Raw genomic sequence first — 22,341 nt, forward strand, 5'->3', positions numbered from 1 at the left:
GTTTGAGATGATGCCCTATTTATCTGAGGAAGCTTGAGAAGATGTGGAGGAAACCTTTATGACCTTAGTCATTTCGTCCAAAGATAGCCTTGTACAGCCTAAGTTGCTGAGCCTGGTGAGCTGCAGCAGGGGACCATCCAGAGGTACCTACTCCGCACAGCTCCTCCGGGCCGGACAAGATGGCGCCGGGCCGAGCTGCAAGGAAAACCAAGCCCCATTCCTCCTCTTCAGTAGCAGCACAGGCCTGTGAGGAAGTGGCACCAGAGACACAGGCTGTGCAGACTATTCCTCCAGCCTCTACAAACAGGTCAGTGTCACATCCCGATGTAAAAATTAATACTGGCCCTGCAGAACCTGGAGGAACTTTTGGGTCTGAAGCTGCAACCCTATTATCTGCCTTCAGGATGGATTTTGAGTCCTGGGCGCTTAAAATGGAAACATCACTGCATGTAGAACTAAATACTTTAAAGCAACAGGTCACGGCAAACGAGGCGACTGTTTCATCCCTGGCTGTCATGCAGGATGACCATGCGACCCATATAAGGGCATTTGAAACTGCATCTAAAACCCACCTTCTCCGCCTGCGGCAACATCAGCTCCACGTAGAAGACGGTGAGAATAGGAGCCGCAGAAATAACATCAGGCTGCAGGGCATACCAAAGGCCACAACTGGTGCTGACCTGAGACCCACTGCTCTCTCCATCCTAAATCTAGTTCTGGGAAGGGAGGCCTCACTACCCAAAGAATTGGACCGGGTCCATAGAGTGGGAGGTCAGGGTGGGGGCCGTAAAGGTCGTCCCCGAGATGTACTTTGCTGTGTACATTATTATACTCTGAAGGAGGAAATTATGCAGAAAGCTTGGAATCTGGGGCCTGTGGACTTTGATGGCTCCTCCATTCATCTTTATCCTGACTATCCCGCAACACGCTATACATGAGGAGAGTGCTTCTCCCCTACTGGACCTTATTAGACAAGCTGATGCAACATACACTTGGGGGTCATCCATTCAGCGTTAAGGTGACTTGCGATGACCACAAATTTGTCCTCTAGGACCCGGAACAGCTCCCTGATCTTTTCCTCTTCCTTGAGCAAGGCATTCTGAACTGGTTGGACCCTCCTGAGGACAAACCAGGGATACAGAGATAGACCGCTCTCCCACATCGGCATAGACGTCCAAGATCCAGATCCGTGTCTATAGGTCATGGAGTGAGACGCCCTACCTCGCCAGAAGATTAAATAGACCCTATATTGGAGGGCCACTGAAGACCTTACTTGCCTTAACTGATGGACTAGATGCAGTCACCTTTATTAAATCAACTCCCATTAGATCTACTCTAGTCATGTCCTTTCACTTATGGTGCCTTCCTCCCCGTGGCCACATTCATGACTTCTGGGGGTGGGTATGTTGGAGCTGGGGGCTTATGGTTAGACATGCTCTTACCCTGCTCTTCGCCAGTGAGATGTATCTGGCTGGCGTTTGGGCCGTACCTTGACACCTGTGGCCCTACATTAGTTATTACAAGATGTAGCTGTATACTATATTCTATAATCTCAGGAGTGGTTACCTATGGTTTGTTTTATTGTTTACATGCGCTCCCCCCCCCCCCCCCCAAAATCCTAGGTATGCTTTTGCCGACCTTTTGGGCAATGGCTATGCTAATGGTTTGTGTGGAAGACCGCTGGAGAGCTGGGGACTGCATTCTGCTTATGATGCATGGACCATTTTAAGTGCTGTTGTTTTTCCGGTAATTATCAATGCACAAGTGTTACTATATTCCCCCTAATTTTTATTTTCTAGAGGGTGTGTTTAGTACTCTTCTTCTATGCCTGTCATACTGCCGGGATCACATCTCGGATTTTTCCTCTTCGACCTTTCTCCCAAATTAGGTTTGGAATGGTTTGTGCCTGAACGTGATAAGCACGTAGTGTTTTACTCTGCAAACACTTTAGTTTTGTTGGACACTCCCCTCTGTGTCCTTTCCTCTCTATTTTTTCCTTCCTTCCTCTCTTGATTCTCTTCCCTCCCTGCTACCGAATCTTTTCCTTGTTCCTTTTCCCCTTCCTCTCCCTCACTCCCCCCTCCCCTCCTATGTGTTGGTGAAATTCTCTCTCTGGGGCACTAAGCTCACGGTAGCTAATATTAATCTACCAAATGTCAACCAGATCTCGATGGCCCTGCTGTACCTAGGGCTCCTGTCAGGTTTTGCGGAGGGCAAGCTCATCCTGGGAGGGGATTTTAATGTCCCGTTGGATCCTCTATTGGATTCCTTGTCTTCCCGTTCCTCAATACCTTTCACTAAGCTGAGGGCCCTGAAGCGTACCCTATTCAATTTACACCTTGTTGACTTGTGGAGGATTCTCCACCCTAAATCCCGGAACTATACTAATTTTTCTCATGTCCATTAGTCATATAGCCGCATATTACCTTTTGGTAGATCATAGCTTTCTAGATTGGTCTCCCGAGTGCGACATAGACTCTATAGTCTGGTGGGGTCACTCTCCAGTATCTCTCACTTTCTCGCTTCCCTCCACCCGGGTTAAGGAGTGGACTTGGTGCCTGAATGACTCCCTGCTCTCGAATCAGGAGTGCATCTCTTGAATCACAAAAAACATTTCTAACTTTTTTGCAGATCACGCGACGGACACCACCTCACTCCCCATTCAGTGGGAGGCACTTAAAGCTGTCTTACGAGGAGCCTTTATTCAAATAGGGACCTATTTGAAGAAAGAACGTTCGGCTGCCATAGTGTCCGCAGTCCACAAACTTGAATCCCTAGAAATGGATCACAAACAGGCTCTCACTGTGGACACGTTAACTGCTCTATCGTAGGTCTGGTCGCAACTTAGGGAGTTATATGAAGCGTCACCCCGCACCTACGCGGACAAGTTAGCTCTCCACCAGTATAAATTGAAGGATAAATGTGGTAAGCCTCTAGCCCGCTCCCTCCATATTAAGCCTCCTCCTACCTTTATTACTCACATTCGGGGAGAATCTAGTGAATCAGTTACCGCCCCCTTTACAAATTTCTCAGACCTTCAAGGATTTTTATTGATCTTTGTACAATATACCTTCAGAACCTAATCTAAATTCCTTGCCTTACCCGGAGGAGACTAAGGCATCCTATATTGCTAGGACTGCCCTGCCAAGTCTAGATGTAGATACTATAGATCAGTGATGGTGAACCTTGGCACCCCAGATGTTTTGGAAGTACATTTCTCATGATGCTCAACTACACTGCAGAGTGCATGAGCATCATATGAAATGTAGTTCCAAAACATCTGGGGTGCTAAGGTTTGCCATCACTGCTATAGATGAACTTGAGCAGCCTTTCTCAGAAGACGAAGTGACAAAGGCTATCGCTGGTACTCCTACTGGCAAGAGCCCGGGCCCTGACGGCTTCACCCCCAAATTCTAAAAAGGGTTTGCTTCCCTCCTTGTCCTTTTTTTGACCAATGTATTTAATTCCTTATCAGCAGGCTCTGTCTTCCCCCCACAGATGCTTGAAGCCCATATCTCCCTTATCCCAAAACCAGATAAAGACGCATACCTCTGTGCAAATTACAGACCCATCTCTTTAATTGGTGTGAATCTGAAAATATCTGCCAAAGTGTTGGCAAATAGGCTACAACCCTTGTTACCTCAACTGATACACATGGATCAGATTGGCTTTGTAAGTGGACGTGAAGCAAGAGATAACACTATCAAAGCTCTCCTTCTCACTGATTATGCGCATGCTCAGGATCTTCCTCTTTGCTTGTTAACGGTAGACGCCGAAAAGGCATTTGACCGAGTGGATTGGCAATTTCTTCGTTTATCTCTGCAACAGATTTGGCTCGGCCCACACATGCTTTCGAAGATCATGGCTCTATATTCTTCCCCGTCGGCTATAATTCGAATCAATGGCTCGTTGTCCCCAGCGTTTTCCATTCGGAATGGGACACGGCAGGGGTGCCCCCTTTCTCCCCTTCTCTCTAAGTCCTTATGATGGAACACTTAGCCATCGCCATATGGACTAACCCATCTATCCGAAGAGTTCGGGTGGGCCCCATACACTCCAAACTTGCTCTCTTTGCGAACGACATTCTATTTTTTGTCACTCAGCCACTCTCCTCATTGCCCTCAATTGTACAAGAATTCCAAGACTTGGGGAAGGTGAGTAACTTCAAAGTTAATCATAACAAGTTAGAGATTCTCAATATACCGCTGCCAGAGATGACTTTGCGTCAGCTTTCATCTTTATTCCCTTTCAAGACGGGATCTCCATCTATCCGCTACTTAGGGATCAGCATACCATCCGATGCATCCCAATTCTTTGCTGATAATTTTGAGCCCCTACTTCTCAGAACCCAATCAGACTTGACTGCATATGCCAAAAGAGACTCTCCTGGCGGGGGCATAACTACAGGGGTTGCAGAGGTTGCAATTGCAACCAGGCCCCATGCTCCAGGGGGCCTGTGTGGCTCCCCTGTACACCTGGATAGGAGTGATGGCGGGGGCAGCATATAGAGAAATCACTGTCCTCGTTTTTCCTCCTGTAGCTGCAGGAGGAAAATGGAGGAGATTGGTTCCTTTGTATGCTGCCCCCACCGCCTATCCAGTTCACTTGTGTTCTGCTGTCTCTGGGCCCCCGTGTGCTCCCCTGGTCCCCCCCCCCCCCCCACTGTGCTGCCAGCTTCCTCCCTCCCCTCTCCTGCCGGCTGCTGCAGGGGATGTGTCACAATAGAGAACCAGGAAGGGGGTCAGTAAATATGTAATTCACCAGCTCCTTCCTTTTCTTAATAGATAGAGCCATAGTCAGTGACATTGTAAAAAAAATTTAATAAAATGATAAAAAATATTACAATTAAAATACCAAAAAATAAAGACTACTGACACCAGTGGGTGAACTTCCAGGATCACAAAGGTCACACTTGCGACCGGGCCCTGGCATTTCACCACCGTGGGGAGGCCCCAAGATGGCAGGAAGGGGGCCCAGTGCAGAATTTGTGAAAGGGTCCTACTGCAGGGCTGTAATAAAGGGCCCCGCAACGAGAGTAAAGGGCCCCAGGATTAGTGGGAAGAGTCCCAGGTTTGAAGGGAATGGCCCCGGCCAGGGGTCTGGGGGGCTCCTCATGGTTTCTTGCATCGGGGCCCTGAAGGTTCTAGTTACGCCTCTGTCTCCTGGTTTGGGAGGATTAATAAATTGAAAATGGATGTACTTCCCCGCTTTCCATATTTATTCCAAACGATACCTGTGTTTATTCCTACATCCTACTTTAGTAAGCTCCGCCGGTTGTTCTCCAAATTTCTTTGCAAGGCGGCCCGTCCTAGGATTAGAAATGCAACATTCTCCCTTACCAAGGCCCGAGGGGGTGCTGGAGTACCCGATGCTTCTCTATACCACAAGGCAGCGGTAGTTACACGTATTGTGGACAGGTTCCACCATCACTCATCTAAACTGTGGGTCCAGGTTGCACGCCACATCAATTTAATAGACCTTTGTGCCCTGCTGTGGACACCTGTTGTTCATCGCAGGGTTACACCTCCCTTTTGTACTCTTACTTGTCAGACCCTTCAGATTTGGGATTGACTGACCACATCCGGCAACCTATCTAAATTGCAGGGCCCAATGACCCCCTTCTTTGGAACCCTGGCATTCTCGCTGGCTTCTAGTGGGAAGAGGTTTTGCCCATGGAGTAAAGTCGATCACAGACGCCTTGCCAGAGTTCTCCGCACTGGTCCATCACTGATAGCTGAGGTCTTATCAACACATGACGGGATGGTTACAGAGACAACAGGTCATTTCCTATCTCCGTACACTTCCTTCTCTATCAGATATCCTGGCGGACCCTTCGAGTTTTGCAAGCCGATTCTCCTGAGCGGGTCATCTCCAATCTGTACTCCCTGTTGCTTCGGGCCTTTTTTCCTGATCTGCCGCCCTATATGCGAGCGTGGGAGAGGGAGCGCCAACACACTATCTCACCTATCGACTGGCAGAAATGCTTCATACTAACACATAAACTATCACTGGCCACCAAAACTCAGGAGAAGGGCTTTAAATTGTTGACCAGATGATACAGATGCCCCTCCACCATAAAATACATAGACCCCTCCCTCTCAGATGTTTGTTGGAGGTGTTCATCTGCTACAGGGACACTACACATATACATATATATATATATATATATATATATATATATATATATGTGTGTGTGTGTGTGTGTGTGTGTGTGTGTGTGTGTGTGTGTGTGTGTGTGTGTGTGTGTGTGTGTGTGTGTGTGTGTGTGATTGCCCCCCAGTTCGGAAACCGTGGGAGACAATTTCTACTCTGTACTGCAGTCTGATGTTGACCTCTCTTCAACCTACAGACTTGCCCAGTGAATTCCTTATATCCCCAATTCCTGGATATTCCCCAGTTAGGTACATCCCAAATTCTGATTTGGATGCCCCAACATTATTTCTTGAACCATGCAGATCACTTCCTTCCTGCTCTGCAGTCTTTCTTATGAGACAGTTTCACCTAGTGGGCTGATACAGGACCTCATTACAGAGATTGTTTTTGCTTCTCTTTCAGCACCTCCTCCTACTACCCTGTGGGTGTTGGTTTGAACTTGTATATCATTTTCCTAACTCATTAGCTCTTGTACTCCCTGCAGGTCCTTTTGACAAGCAGAGCCCTCCATTTCTGTTCTACGGAGTTGCTTTATTCATGGATTTTTAATGATGAATGAACCTCTTTTGCTCCATTACCCCTAGCAGCAATAGTTCTGCCTTGGCTCCCCCTTTTTTTCATTTGCTATTTGGGGACTGGGTATCCTGGTGCTCTTCTCATTGCCTTTTGGGAATTTCAATACCAAAGTCTTCACCAAATGTCACCAAAGTCTTCGCTTGGGACCTGATCCCCTATTCTCTTTGCTTCTTTCAGGGAGGTCCCTCCTTCCTCTTCCACCTGGCTGGGTAATAATTTTGCCTCAAGCACTCATTCCTTGAGAAATTGTTTTACCTCAGGGACAAAGTCTCTGAGGAGAGAAGCCATAGAAAAATATTGCTTTTGCCCTCAGGGGAGGAGTACCTCCTTCCCTGTCTGTGCCCATTTTCCCATTAAGGGTCTGGTTCTTCCACCTATACAGCAACTAGCATCCGTTCTTCTAACATATGCGGAGTCACCACCTGTTCACAATATATTTTATTCACATTATTTGCTTGTTTGCCAGTTGGCTATTTGAGCCTCTGCTGTTTCTTGCTTTGGCTGCAAGTTGCAACTACTGTTGACTGTATATTCAGGTCAGTTAATCCTCCTTGTTTTTCCTGTGGGTCTGTTGCTGCTATTTTGGCTGGTTGGGGATGTCCTATGGTCTATGAATCAATTCCTGTGTCCTGTACTGAACAATAAAAAATAAGAGGAATTTTGACATATCTATAAATTTAAAATCTTGAAATGCACTACAAAATAATAAAAGATATGTACTGTAAACCCTTCGAAGGGCTTTGTTTTCTAAAAGACACAGCTCTGTGGCATATTGGTTTCATAGTGTAGGATCTCACACCAACCCCTTCTCCTAGAAGTGATGCATTTTCAAAACTTGGATCTCTGACAAGACTCTGAAGTTTATAAGTCACGTTCAGCCCAACTTCAACTTATTATCTCATGGCCATATCTTCACACATCATCACTCATTTGTATCACGTGCTTTCAGCCACTCTTCTCAAACATCCATCGCATTGAGCCAAGGAACCTTCTTGTGCCATCATGGTGGATGAATGTTTCCCCTCAAGACTGATGGTAACTCTCTGTCCACTATGAATCCATGGAAAGGATTATCTCATTACTGTACTAGATATGCTGTCAATAGTTTTTTTTTTTTTTTTTACAAAACAGAAGAACATTAAGAATTTTGTGAGTCTACAACAATAGGATAAATTGTGCAGTTATTATTCTACTTTAGTTCAGATGAGTTTCTACCCCTTTGGACTTTTCTTGGTCCTTTTCTTCTTTAGTGACTTTAGACAAGTATTATCTAGGCATTTGCACTACTAAATTTAATGCAAATAAAGACAATAGTCATAACAGTTTTTTTCTCAAAGGATATCACTTCTGCATGTGACTAGAGCTTCTTGAAGATGCATGCCTTTGTGCACTGGCAAGGCTATCAAGTAGCTGGCTAATTAGATGTTGCTGTTGTATTGGCTTTCACAGCAGGATAGAATAACCGTTAGTAATTCTTGTAAAAAAAAGTTTTAGATTACTCTGCATAAAAAATGTATGCATCTCTGGTCAACATTTGCAGAGTGGCTTCAGAAGCAGAAGTGACATTTAAGAATCCCTTTGAGACTTTTCACTGTTCCCTTGTTCTTTGTAGATATTTTTTCACAACACAGTGCATGACGTCACATGTTTATTAGAGAAAAACTAAAATAGATCCATGCAAGGCTTGGAAGGATTTAATGCTTGGGTCTTTCCTAATTAATCTTCACATTTAGAATGTCGGAAGGTGTTTCTTAAACATTTAAGAGCAGACATAATATTGAACTTTGACTCAAAAATGATCCATTCTGACACTAGCAGTTAAAGATTACATACTAACATGCATAGGGTTGTAATTCATTATACTTCTGCTATAATGCACTTACTTAAGAGTATAAATACCATAAAAATAAGTTGTTTCTTTGATTTTGAATGACAAACATGACAAGTTACATGGAAAAAAAAGTCAGCATTAATTAGTGTCAGGTTAAAATCTATCTTGAAGTGCAGAGAGGCATACACAGAATATTATGGGAAATATAGGAATTACTTTTTTTATTGTTTTAGTCCCAAAATGTTCTCTGCAATCTTCTTCTTATTTTTTTTTTGTTTTGTTTTTTTTTTAACCCCAGCTAGTTTGCGTTAAACCTAAAGCTAACCCTGCAATTTGCAATCTTAGTGTATCAAAGGTCAATTTTTTTTGTTTTGGATTAAGTAGAGAAGGGTTAGAATCCTTGTCATATTTTGTTGCTGCCTGTTGAAGAGGTTTACCCTCTATATTTGTCCTGCAGACCATGTTCACTGGGACTGAAAGTGGCAAAAAGTACAAATAATTGAAGCTGGGCATAAACCGTTCGAATCTCAGCCAGGTTCAGGAGGGACCAGCCTAAATTTGAACCATGTATGGGCAGGTTGATTGTACTCAATTTGATCAATCGATCAACTTGAGTACAACCAGCCTGTCAGATTTCTCATGCAATTATTGCCACCCCCCCTCGAGAGAACGCAATAGCTCCACGGGAGGGATTCCCCCATCAACACTGACTGCGTGATGGGGGAATCATGCAATTTTCTATGGGTTGCAGTAAAGAAAAATTGTACCATCAATGGCCGTCTAAAGTTGACAGGAAAAAAGGCAAACCTTTCAATAAGGACACTTTTTGGATGATAACCGTCTAGAAGAGGATTTTCTTTACTTTTGAGAGATTTCCTCTCATTTCCTGGTTTATTTTTACTGGTGAAGAAAAATCAGCCCAAATGGACAGAGGTAGCAAAAAAAAAAAAAAACTTTTCACATCACATCTGTCTAGTGAGCAGGAGCTTACATACCAAACAGCAGAACTGTCCGTGGAACAGACCAGTAAACACATACAGTCGGTATAGAAAAAAAGTCACCCCTTTAAAAAAATTACATATTGTTGCTTTGCAGCCTGAAATGAAGACTGACATAGTTTGTGTTTTATCCAGCTGTATTTAACACCAAGTCAAGATATAACACCACGTCAGAAAAAAAATAAAAATTAAAAAAACAGAATCACTGAGTTGGAAAAAGGATTACCCCCCTCTTAAAAATGACTTGTGAACTCATCTCAGTGTAGCTAATCACCTTCTCAATGACACACAAAGCCATTTGACTTTCAACTGTGATCATCTGTGGTCATTTTGATTAGCTCACCATGAAAAGAGCTTTTATGGAGCATTTCAGTCCCTGGTAGTGTAGCTTAAGCAAACAATTAACTATGGGTAACAAGGAACTGTCAAAAGATCTCCGGGATAAAGTTGTGGAGATGGATACAAAGAAATCTCAAAGTATTTATTAATGCCTAGAAGAACAGTGAAGTATATTATTAAGAAGTGGAAGGTATTTGGTACAACACAGACTATCCCTACATCAGGACGTCACTCCAAACTGGATGAAAGAATCAGGAGGTAACTGTTCAGAGAGGCTACCAAGAGGCCTACAGCAACACTGAAGCAGTTGCAGGAATTTATGACAAAGAGTGGTCATTGTGTGCATATGACAACAATGCCATAGATTCTCCACAAATGTTGTTTGTATGAGAGGCTTGCAAGAAAAAAGGCACTTCTTACAAAAGGCTAGATGTAGTCACGACTAAGCTTTGCCCAACTTCCTTGGATTCTGTGACACCTATTCACTATGCCCTGTGAGTTGGCTCACCTATGTCACAGAATTCACAAAGCCTGCCTTCTAACTACAGATGTGCTAAAGGGAAGAGTTTTAGGAAATGGAATCAGTTAAAGGAACCTCTGCTAGTAGGCAGCAAAACACCACGGGACATGTAATCCTTACAAATTGAATGTAAACCAATTGAATGAGCAGAGGAGAAACTGAGAGCATGGTGGAAAGAGATGGCCAACAAACAGGTAGCACTCATACCATGGACAGAGATTTGTCAAATATTCTTATACTGGTTGGTCAAAAATAACTATTATTTGTTTTGTTATTACAATACTGATATTATAAAATGAAAATGAAAGCTGTGACTATACATCTCCTTTACCCCCGGTTTTGTGCAAGTGCCGGGTTCGCATGTAATGTCGGAGCGCACTGCTCCTTCATTACATGCGATCGGCTGTGCGGTGCGAGTTTAGCCATACACTTTGTATGGCTAAATTCGCACCGCAGCCAACACGCACAGGGACCCTTTTTGGAAGCCGCATCAGGATCGGATCGCACAGCGGTTCACACTTGTGCGATCCGATCCTGTGCGAACTGCACGATCGCACTGCGATATGCGATCAAACTGGGGGTGAACCGGGGCTAAACCACTTGTAAACCAGCCGCTGCACTTTTAGCCCCGGTTCACACTTATGCGAGTGCGGGAAGGCTGCGAATCCGCAGCCTGTTCCCGCATCGCACACGCACCCCCGGCAGTTCACACTGCCATATGCTATACGCTGGGGGTGTCAATGTAATTTTAACGACACCCCCAGTTTGATCGCATAGTGTGAACCGCTGTGCAATCCGATCCTTATGCGGCTTCCAAAAAGGGTCCCTGTGCGTGTTTGCTGCGGCTACGGTGCAAATTTAGCCATACAAAGTGTATGGCTAAACTCGCACCGCACAGCCGATCGCATGTAATGAAGGAGCAGTGCGCTCCGACATTACATGCGAACCCGGCACTCGCACAAGTGTGAACCGGGGCTTACTGCGGCAGGTCGGCTCCATTAGGTGAAACCACGTACCTGTATGTTGTTTCATGTAATAGCCAGTGGGGGTGCAGGGCGCGCACGCACGCTGATTAACCAGAGGGGGAGCCAATCAGCGGGACCCTCGGCCACGATTGCTTCCCATAGAGACAGAATGGGGGTCTGCCTATGTAAAGAAGGCAGACCGCCGTTCTGTCAGAGATGAACACAAGGATCTTGTGTTACTGCTAATTAGGAACATGGATCTCTATGTTCATCTAGTAAGTACATCCCCCACACAGTTAAAAAGCATCCCCTAGGGACACACTTAACCCTTTTTATAGCCCCTGGGGTTAACCCCTTCCCTGCCAGTGTCATTATTACAGTACCATTGCATATTTTAGCACTGATTACTATAATAATGCTACTGGTCCCATCAAAAGTGTCAATTAGGTGTCTGATATGTCTGCTGCAATGTCGCAGTCTCACTAAAAATCGCTGATCGCCGCCATTACCAGTAAAAAAAAAAAAAAAAAATGACATAAATCTACTCCCTAGTTTGTAGACATGATACCTTTTGTGCAAACCAATCAATATATACTTATTGGGATTTTTTATTTACCAAAAATATGTACAAATTGGCCTAAATTAATGAAAAAATTTGATTTTTTAATTTTTTTTATTGGCTGTGATTTAAAGCAGAAAGTAAAAAATATTGTTTTTGTTTCAGAATTGTCGTTCTTTTTTTGTTTATGGTGCAAAAAATAAAAAGCGTAGAGGTGATCAAATACCACCAAAAGAAAGCTCTATCTGTGGGGAAAAAAAGGATACCAATTTTATTTGGGTACAGCATCGCACCCAAATAAAATTGGTATCCTTTTGTTCCCACAAATAGAGCTTTCTTTTGGTGGTATTTGATCACCTCTGCGCTTTGTATTTTTTGCGCTATAAACAAAAAAGAACATAGCAAAAAATGGCCTGGTCATTAAGGGGGTAAAACCTTCCAGTCCAGAAGTGGACAATTCTGCATGGGAGATCCTGCTGTTTATGGCTTTCCTAACATTTTGTTTGGAAACAATAAACTAGGGACATAGAGGGTGAAACCATCAAGTGAAACTTTTTTTGCACGATGACAACAAAAAGTAGGGTCTTTTGGACAATGCATTTTGCAGACTCTGCAGATAACAGGAGGCTGTAGTAAATTTCTTCCCTGTGGGAAGTTTGTTAAATCTTGCTGGATCAGATTTTAGAAAACTCTTATTGGCCACTGAGGTCAGAACTCTTGTTCTGCATTGTTGTTCTAAATCCGTGACTGAGCATTAAAACAATCATGACAACCAGGCATCTAGCATTTTCAGAAGTAGAGGCCAGAAATGACCATTTATATCTCTCTCTAAGCATGGTAATTATTTATAGTGCAGAAATAGTTTCTAATTAATACAGTCTCTTAATATTTTTTTTCTTCGGAAGCTAAATGTAAGGTTTTATAATACAACTGTAAGAATACCTCACCTGCATCTTCATGGTAATGACAGGTAGTATATTTTCTTGGTCTATTCAAGATAGCACCTGCTCCCCACTGCCTGAAGGCGAATTTGATGTTACACATTAGTGGGAAATAGAATATTCACAGGTTACCTTCTGCTATTACCAGAATCCAAAGTTAACATGCGGTATATGGGTCTTTACATCATTTTAAGAAAGGCAGATGTCATATACTGAATGTTTAGCTTAGGGTCCCTAGCCTTATCAGCCCTTCTATAACAGATAAGAAGTGGATGTGAGCCACACTAGGCTTCCTTTCTATATAGCTGCCATATGGCCTAACCATGACCATTCCACTGCTTTGAAAAATACTATGGTGCTTTTATAAAGCACAGTGTTCTGCTTTACAAATGTACTTTCTAGTCTACTTGCTTTAGGGCTCTGAAGCAGGTGGAGCTCTATTCATTTTCATTATTGTTATAAAAAAGTGCCAGGAGGATTCTCCACTTGTCTTGGAGTATTCTCTGCTGAGTTATGAAGAGAACAATCCAAAACCGCGGGCTCCACATTGTGCTTTGCATTTTATTAATGAAACATGGAATGCAGGTACAGTGTGGAGTAATCATTGTAATGACCTGTAGAGAGAGGTATCTGCATTGCAAATCAACCCCTAAGGTTGAAAAATATCACTTAAACAGCTAGCAATAATAATACCTACCCTAAAGGAAACCTATCATTAGAGAAATGTGGAGACTACTATTGATGACCTTGGAAAATACTAGCTGCCTGACTGCTATGCTGAACCTATTCCAAAACCTTCTTAACATGGGCAAATGCTTGATAACTTTAACATACAAAACTCCTACAATGTCTATTATCTGTTCACTTCTTTATATACACAACAAGGAAAGAATCCATTAATTGTATCAATACACAATTAGGCATTTAGCAGTGACTGAACGCAGTAAACTATCTGCCTATAGAGTGCTTATGGTGTCCAATGTGGGGGTTCCAGATATATGCACCAAAGTGTGTCTATGATTGTATGGGCTTCACAGACATATCTTCATTGTTCTAGAGCAGGGGTGACAAACTCTAATTTAATCGCGGGCCGCATCAGCATTATGATTGCCCTCAAAAGGGCCGGTTGTATCTGTAAGACTAGATGTCAAGAGCATCCCCTACCCTTACATAACACGTCAAGAGCCTCTCCACCATCAAAAGTTGAGTCCCCCACGCTCCCTTACATCACAGTGCACCTCACTTAGCTTGTGGTGCTGCTGGGAAGAAGCTGGAGGCATTGCTGGAAAGCAGAAAGTATAAGATCTGGAGGAGGACTGGAGCTCTCCTGCAGCTACAGAAGAGGTGCGAGGGCCACATAAAATGGCCTGGAGGGCCAGATTCGGCCCGCGGGCCTTGTGTTTGACTGCTGTGTTCTAGAGTCTTTTCTTGCCGTGTTTGTACACTTTGGAAGTTTTCTCTGAATGGGTACAGTATGAATGTTAGTTTTATTATTTACTTTAATGGATATTAACAGCTTACCATATCCAAAGAATAGTCCCATTACACTTAGGCTTGAGGTGTGAAGCTACCCCGTTAAAACAAGGGGTGTAAAAGCAAACGGTAAATTTAGGAATCACAAAAAACAGAACAATGCGGTAGGTATGCTAACAGCCTGTATTGAGAAATACATGTTATTTACTTGACCATTGTATAGGTTCTTTGACATAATCTGATCTCCCCTCGCAACCACAAAATAATGTACAAACCAGGGTTTCATACTTCACTTGCTATACTTTATTGGCTTAAAATCTACAGTAAACACCCTTAGAGCTATTTGTTAATCACAGATTATCTGATTGTTCAAAACTCCACTGTTTAGACTGAATCTAATTAAAATTACTTTTTTCTTTTTAATAATTTTTAAAACTTTGCTCTTTAATTTCTTGCCAAAGGCAGTCTCAATTCCCTATGGCCTTGCATCTTAGAGAGCTTCTGTGAATTAGATGATGCCACATTACATAAGAAAATCACACAGACAAGAACAATGGTAAGGAATAAAGGAACAAAAGAAGAACACAATAATGGTCATAGTGTGTATGTGTTCTACTGTAAATCAATTATCTTTTTACAATGTATATTACAGATACAGGGGAGTTGAATAATAAGGCTTTGTCCCTAGAAAAGCTAAAACAGAATTGACAACAACATGCAGTTATCTCATATGTTAGATCACAATAATGTATATGACAACAGTTCCTGCTAAACAAATGCTGTACAATTGGTCCACACTGAAACCACCACTCACACTATGTAGTATGTTGCGCATATGTGCATTATTGTTTGTTTTTACATAACATGCATAGGGCAGCTTGTTCATTTTAATGGACTGCCCTACACATGACAAACACAACAAAAAACTATAGTATAGTTTTAAATTGGTACTAAAGGCAAAAGGTTTGTGGTGCACCTCCGCCCCCCCGCCAATACTTACCTGAGCCCCATCTCGATCCAGCGATGTGCATGAGAGCAGCAGCTCTCCTTAGTCCCTCTCTCCTCTTCAGCTCACACAGCAGTGGTAGCCCTTGGCTCCCGCTGTTGTCAAATGCCCCACCTGACCTCTAGCAACCAGTGATGCAACAGAGTCTCAGAGCGCCTAGTGCTACATTGCACAGCTGTCTCCAGCCCCCTCAACCTTCTCCAGCGCTCAGCGGGATGCAGAGGGTGTGACTTGCAGGCAGCAGGGACTGGTGTGTGATCTTCTTCACTCCAGTGTCTCCACCCACCTCCATCTTGGGCACCCGGGGCCCACCACCCAGCAGCATACAGAGAGAGTGACTTGCAGCAGCCGGCCCGGTGTCTGTGATCGTCTGTACTGTCTATGTGCTGCTTCTGCACTGCTGGCTGGCTCAGATCCACAGCTGCCCAACTTCTCCTCCTTCAGCCTGCAGCTTGTCTGAGGGACCAGTGGACCACTCACCAGAGGGGATATTAGAAGGTGAGAATTGGAATAGTATATAGTATTGAAGAAGAAGGGAACACAAGTTGGGGCACTGGGGGACAGTAATGAAGCTGACAAGTGGTGGATATAAAGGTGACGCAGGGGAGCAATAACTGAGGGGATAGTAATGAAGAAGGAGGTGACACAAGTGGGGGACAGTAATGAAGAAGAAGGTGACACAAGTGGGGGACAGTAAAGAAAAAGGTGACACAAGTGGGGGATGGTAAAGAAGAAGAAGGTGGCACAAGTGGGGGACAATAATGAAGAAGGTGACACAAGTAGGGGACAATAATGAAGCTGACAAGTGGTGGATATAAAGGTGACGCAGGGGAGCAAAAACTGAGAGGATAGTAATGAAGAAGGGGGTGACACAAGTGGGGGACAGTAATGAAGAAGGTGACAAGTGGGGGACAGTAAAGAAGGTGATACAAGTGGGGGACAGTAAAGAAGAAGGTGACACAAGTGGGGGACAGTAATGAAGAAGATGGTGACACAAGTCGGGGACAGTAATGAAGAAGAAGGTGATGGGATGGGTGATTTGCAAAGTATGCTGCTGTCACTAAGTGACTTAGTTAAAGCAGGTGAACATTGTATACCAATTGTCTTAACTGGCGACCACTGTTTGCTTTAGTTTTTTCCAAAAATTGGCAAAAAAAAAGGTATCAAAAATTTTGTTGGGCAGGCCCTGCCTTCGAGACCTGGCAGAGGCCACTGGCACATCTTCACATGCACAGATGACAAGAAATGATTTGGAGTTTCCTGGTAGCAGTCTTTGCACATGCCCGGGCATTTAGCTTATGCACAGATGTGCCACATCTGTGAGGGCTCTCTCAGGACCTGAACCCTGTGGCACATCTGCATATGTGCAGGGGTAGAAAGAAATTCCTGCCAAGGTGGAAATTTTGCTTTGCAGCACAAACAAATCACTTTAAAAAAATGTACATTTGTAAGAGAAGGAAGGGGAGGAGGCCAGGCACCACAACATGCCTTTTAGGCTGAAGGTCTGCTTTAAAGGGGTTATGGTTGAACTGGATATTGATGGTGGTCTAAAGGAACCTGGTTAAATTAAGCCGAAGCCTAATTACAGTATGCACTGCCCACAAAATACAACTACTGTACCACAGACACGCATAAACCTGATGATCTTAAAAAAAATAAATCAATATAGACAAAACCTTAAAATAAAAGCTTAATTAAAATAGTCGTAACCAGCAACTGTTGAGACAAAGAACACTTTGGTTAGGAGTATGTAATGTACAGCAGTAAACACTTTGTTGTGTACAATAGTGTAAAGAGTGTAGTGGACTGTATATATCATAGTGCCTCTTATATTGCTGGTCAGCAGGGGGAAAAGGTGGGTGGAGTCTTTGGTCTATGAGAGAAAAATAAAAGGTTGGTGTCATTGGTCATCGGGAGAGAAATGGTCAGGGAGTGGAAAATTGTCTGCCATTAGAGGTTAGGGTTAGGGAAAAAAAACCAGTGTTGCTGGTCAGGGGGAGAAAAAATCCCCTGTAATAGTAATTTAGCTGGAGGAAAAAAAAGAAAGCAGAAGGATCCAGATCATGTGATGCCAGTTGGACTTCTCTCTGTGCCGTTTCTGTCACAGGCATAGAACATGGAGCAGATTGCTCCTGATTAACAAAAGAACTTGCATCCCCTTTATTAATTAGAAACAAGTTCTGTCCTGTTTCCAGGCTTAGAAGAGTGGTGCAGGCATAAAGCCTCCACCACTCTTTGTTTATTCCCCCAATATGTCTAATTACTTGCACAACTTGGAAACATATATAAGTTCTCTTATTCTCCAAAAGAATTGTAGAGTTTTATTCTGTTTGACCCGTCTTAAGATCAATTTGAAAGATATATATTTGAGGTGCTGAATCATAAGCTGTACTAGTCAATTATGGAACAAGGTTTAATTCATGCTGCGTGAGAGCTAAGAGAGCTCATGTATATCAGGAGGCTTCAGGGCGCACCCTGAGAGAAGTCTGAATGTTTCAGAAGCTTGGTAGCCTTTGTGCTAAGGACTAGTAAAACTAGAGGTAGGCATGCTGAATCAGTCTACTCACTCCTCTTCAAAATTAGAGTTGAGCTCTTAGTTTGGTCCAAACACAGGTTCGAATAGAACTTTGCTTATCTGAAAGTTTGACTTTTAGCTCGTTTGGTGGGAGTTGAACGTCATATATAGTATGTTTTTTTTCCTTCTGCCACTATATATATATATATATATATATATATGATAGCTTCCTCTGTCCAATGGTTCTGGCACTCACCACGTCATTAACAACCAGTGATTTCACATGGCCATATTCATTTGTTAGCCAGAAATCCCCGGACATCTAAACAAATAGGCAGGGAAAGTGCTGACATCACTGAACAATCTAACTAAACCCAGGTACGTTTGGCTCATCACTCTCCTCAATGCCCCTAGATTCCAGTGCAGCTGCATCTTGCCAAGTCCACTGCCACCTTAGAAGCCTCCATTGACAGGTATGAGTTTGACCCAAACCCAGCATGTTAACAGTTGCTAAACAGCCAAACAGACTGGCTATATTTGGCCAGCCTGCCTGTCTTTTTGCATATAAAAATACATAAAATATAATTAGCATAATTGTACTCAGTTGTGAAGGACCCTAAATTCTTAGTGATGAAAAGGTAAATCTTTTTAAGTTAAAGAGATTCCTTGAAGTATAAACTTCTTAATAAATTATGATTCTAAGACCCAATATTTGCTGCCTGAAGGCTTTCTTGCTCTGTCTTACGAGTAGCTCTTTCTCTGCCTGACAAGTGATAACATTTTTGGATGGATGGGTTGCATCCTGACAGATATATACTCAGGCCCTCTACAGATGCAATGCCTATACTAGTTTAATTCTTGGTCCTGTCCAGAGTTAGAGATTATTGGTGAGATGCATGATTAACTGAAGAAAGTCCTGGCATTACAAACAATGGGTAGGTTTCTCTCCCTCCATAGTCTCAGTCCACCGTCACTAAGTTAGGCCAAATATTCAAGAATACAGGTAAAGAGACTGGATCTTTTCATCACTAGTGACCAGCACGATTTTGGATTTATTCAAATAAAATGTTTAAATCTCTGTATAGCGTTTATGTTACATACAATATACTCTATAAAATTCATAAAAATCTTACCTCAACCTTTCTATACCAAACTTTGGTCTCCAATGAAAGAGAATATTCTCAGGGTTGTAAGATCCTGGACAGCCCACTAAACTTGTAGGAACATTTCACACTGACTTCCTCCTGGTGGAACAGAGATCATCATCTCAAAGAGGATTTTTTAATAGATAATTCTCAATTGTAATAAATCCCTGGAAGGAAACGTCCATATAATACATTGTTTATACCAGAAAGATGCTTTTAACATGGTATCCAGTTTACTTAAGGCCTCAGGCAGTCTATGTAACAAAAAAATGCCAGAAATAAAGGCTTGAAGAAGCTCAAACTAAAAACACATGTATTCCCGCATTTGTATTGCATGTTCATGAGCGTTCATGTTTAGAAGCATTTTGTTTTTCACAAGCTTGTTTTTAACTCCCAAATGAACTGTGTGATATATATATTTAGATAGATAGATAGATAGATAGATAGATAGATAGATAGATAGATAGATAGATAGATAGATAGATAGATAGATAGATAGATAGATAGATAGATAGATAGATAGATAGATAGATAGATAGATAGATAGATAGATAGATAGATAGATAGATAGATAGATAGATAGATAGATAGATAGATAGATAGATAGATAGATAGATAGATAGATAGATAGATAGATAGATAGATAGATAGATAGATAGATAGATAGATAGATAGATAGATAGATAGATAGATAGATGTACATCTCATAAAATTAGAATATCATCAAAAAGTTAATTTCTTTCAGTAACTCAATTCAAAAAGTGAAAAACTCATATTAGCACTTCTTTCTTTTCATTTTGATTATAATGGCTTACAGCGAGTGAAAACCCAAAATTCAGTATCTCAGAAAACTAGAATATTACATAAGACCAATAAAAAAAGAATTTTTAATACAGAAATGTTGGCTTATTTAAAAGTATGCCCATGTACAGTATAGTATACACTCAATACTAGATCAGGGTTCCTTTTGCATGAATTACTGCATCAATGCAGCATGGCATGGAGGCGATCAGCCTGTGGCACTGCTGAGGTGTTATGGTATCACTGTGCTTAATTGACCAGCAAACTCACCTGACCTAAACCCCATAGGAAGATGAGAGATACCAGACCCAACAATGCAGATGAGCTGAAGGCCGCTATCAAAGCAACCTGGGCTTCCATAATACTTCAGCAGTGCCACAAGCTGGTCGCCTTCATGTCACACCGCATTGATGCAGTAATTCATGCAAATGGAGCCCCGACCAAGTATTGAGTGATCACTATACTGTACATGGACATACTTTTCAGTAAGACAACATTTCTGTATTAAAAATCCTTTTTTTTTTATTTTATTGGTCTTATGCATTATAATAATTGTCTGAGATACTGAATATTAGGTTTTCACTAGCTGTAAGCCAAAATCATCAACCTTAAAATAAAGAAATGCTTGAAATATATCACTCTGTGTGTAATGCATCTATATAAAATATATGAGTTTCACTTTTCAAATTGAGTTATTGAAATAAATTAACTTTTTGATGATATTTAAATTTTATGAGATGCACCTGTTTGTGTATATGTATATACACAAACACGCACATATATATATACACTATCTTATCAAAAGTATTGACACGCACATGAACTTTAATGGCATCCCAGGCTTAGTCCGTAGGGCTCAATATTTAGTTGGCCCCCCTTTACAGCTATAACAGCTTCAACTCTTCTGGGAAGGCTTTAGGAGTGTGTCTATGGGAATGTTTGACCTTCTTTCAGAAGCACATTTGTGAGGTCAGGCACTGATGTGGATGAGAAGGCCTCGCTCGCAGTCTCTGCTCTAATTCATCCTAAAAGTGTTCTATTGGATACAGGCCAGTCAAGTTCCTCCACCCCAAACTCGCTCATCCATGTCTTTATGGACCTTTGTGCACTGGTACAAATCATTTTGTAGAAGGGGGTTTATGGTGTGGGGTTGTTTTTAGGGGTTGGGGTTGGCTCCTTAGCTCCAGTGAAGGGAACTCTTAAGGCATCAGCATACCAAGACATTGTGGATAATTTAATGGTCCCAACTTTGTGGGAACAGTTTGGGGATGGCCCCTTCCTGTTCCAACATGACTGCGTACTAGTGCACAAAGCAAGGTCCATAAAAACATGGATGAGTGAGTTTAGGGAGGGGAAACTTGTCTGGCCTGCACAAAGTTCTGACAACAACCTAATGGAACACCTTTGGGATGAATTAGAGCGGAGACTGCGAGCCAGGCCTTCTCATTCACATCAGTGCCTGACCTCACAAATGTGCTTCTGGATTAATGGTCAAACATTCCCATAGAAACACTCCTAAACCTTGTGGACAGCCTTCCCAGAAGAGTTGAAGCTGTTATAGCTGCAAAGGGTGGGCCAACTCAATATTGAACCCTACAGAATAAGACTGGGATGCCATTAACCACTTCCATACCGAGTCATAGTAATATGACGTCGGCATGGTGGTTGTACGGATCCTGGCGGGCGTCATATGATGTCCGCCCGCTCTAGCTGCTACTGCGCGCCCCCGGGGGTTCGCAGTGCAGCGATCGGGGGTGAGGCTCGTCCCTCGGACATAGCCCATCCCTGATCAAGGTAAACAGCCAATAGAAATTGGCTGTTTACCACGTGATCGGCTGTGTCACATGTGTCGGCATGTGAGGAAAGATTAACCACATTAACCACATTTAATGTATTGTGTAAGTTCGAATTAGATGAGGTAATATACCCCTTCCTCCCCTGCCTTTTTGTGGGGGACAGGTCCCCCGCAGGGAGTTTAAAGGCCCATTGACCCCTGTGGAGAGAGATGACTGGCTTGTATTGCTGGATGTATCTGATAAAGAGGACTCCATTTCCAGAGATGGTACATTAGTGGATTGTGGAGGGTGATTAGATGATGATTGGATGGATTGTACTGTATATGCATAGTCTGAATCCGTTTCTACTGTACGTTTTTTGATATCTTTTTCAAAGTAACCTTTATAGTTCCTTGTTCTCTTATGTTTCCCGCGACTTCTTGTTGAAGATTCGTGAGTTGGTTGCCTGGTGTTGGCCCCACTACTGGTAGGTGGATTAGTCTGATTGTTATAGTGGGGAGGTTCTCTATATGAGTGAAATTGTTTAGGAACAAATCCAGCTGGATTGTTCCACCTGTGTGCCTTCCCAGCCGAAAAGGCTGTTTTATCCCGCCAGAATTTTTGTTCTTTTTTATGAAGAATATTTTTATTATATAAAGCAAGACTTTCTTGCAGTTTCCTCTGGAGACTTGAGTAAAGCTCATGTTCAACAAACGGGGCAAGGGCAAGTTCAAGACTTTTGAT

This window comes from Pelophylax lessonae (assembly GCF_965119305.1).
Source record: "Pelophylax lessonae genome assembly, chromosome: 3".
Classification (NCBI taxonomy): Eukaryota; Metazoa; Chordata; class Amphibia; order Anura; family Ranidae; genus Pelophylax; species Pelophylax lessonae.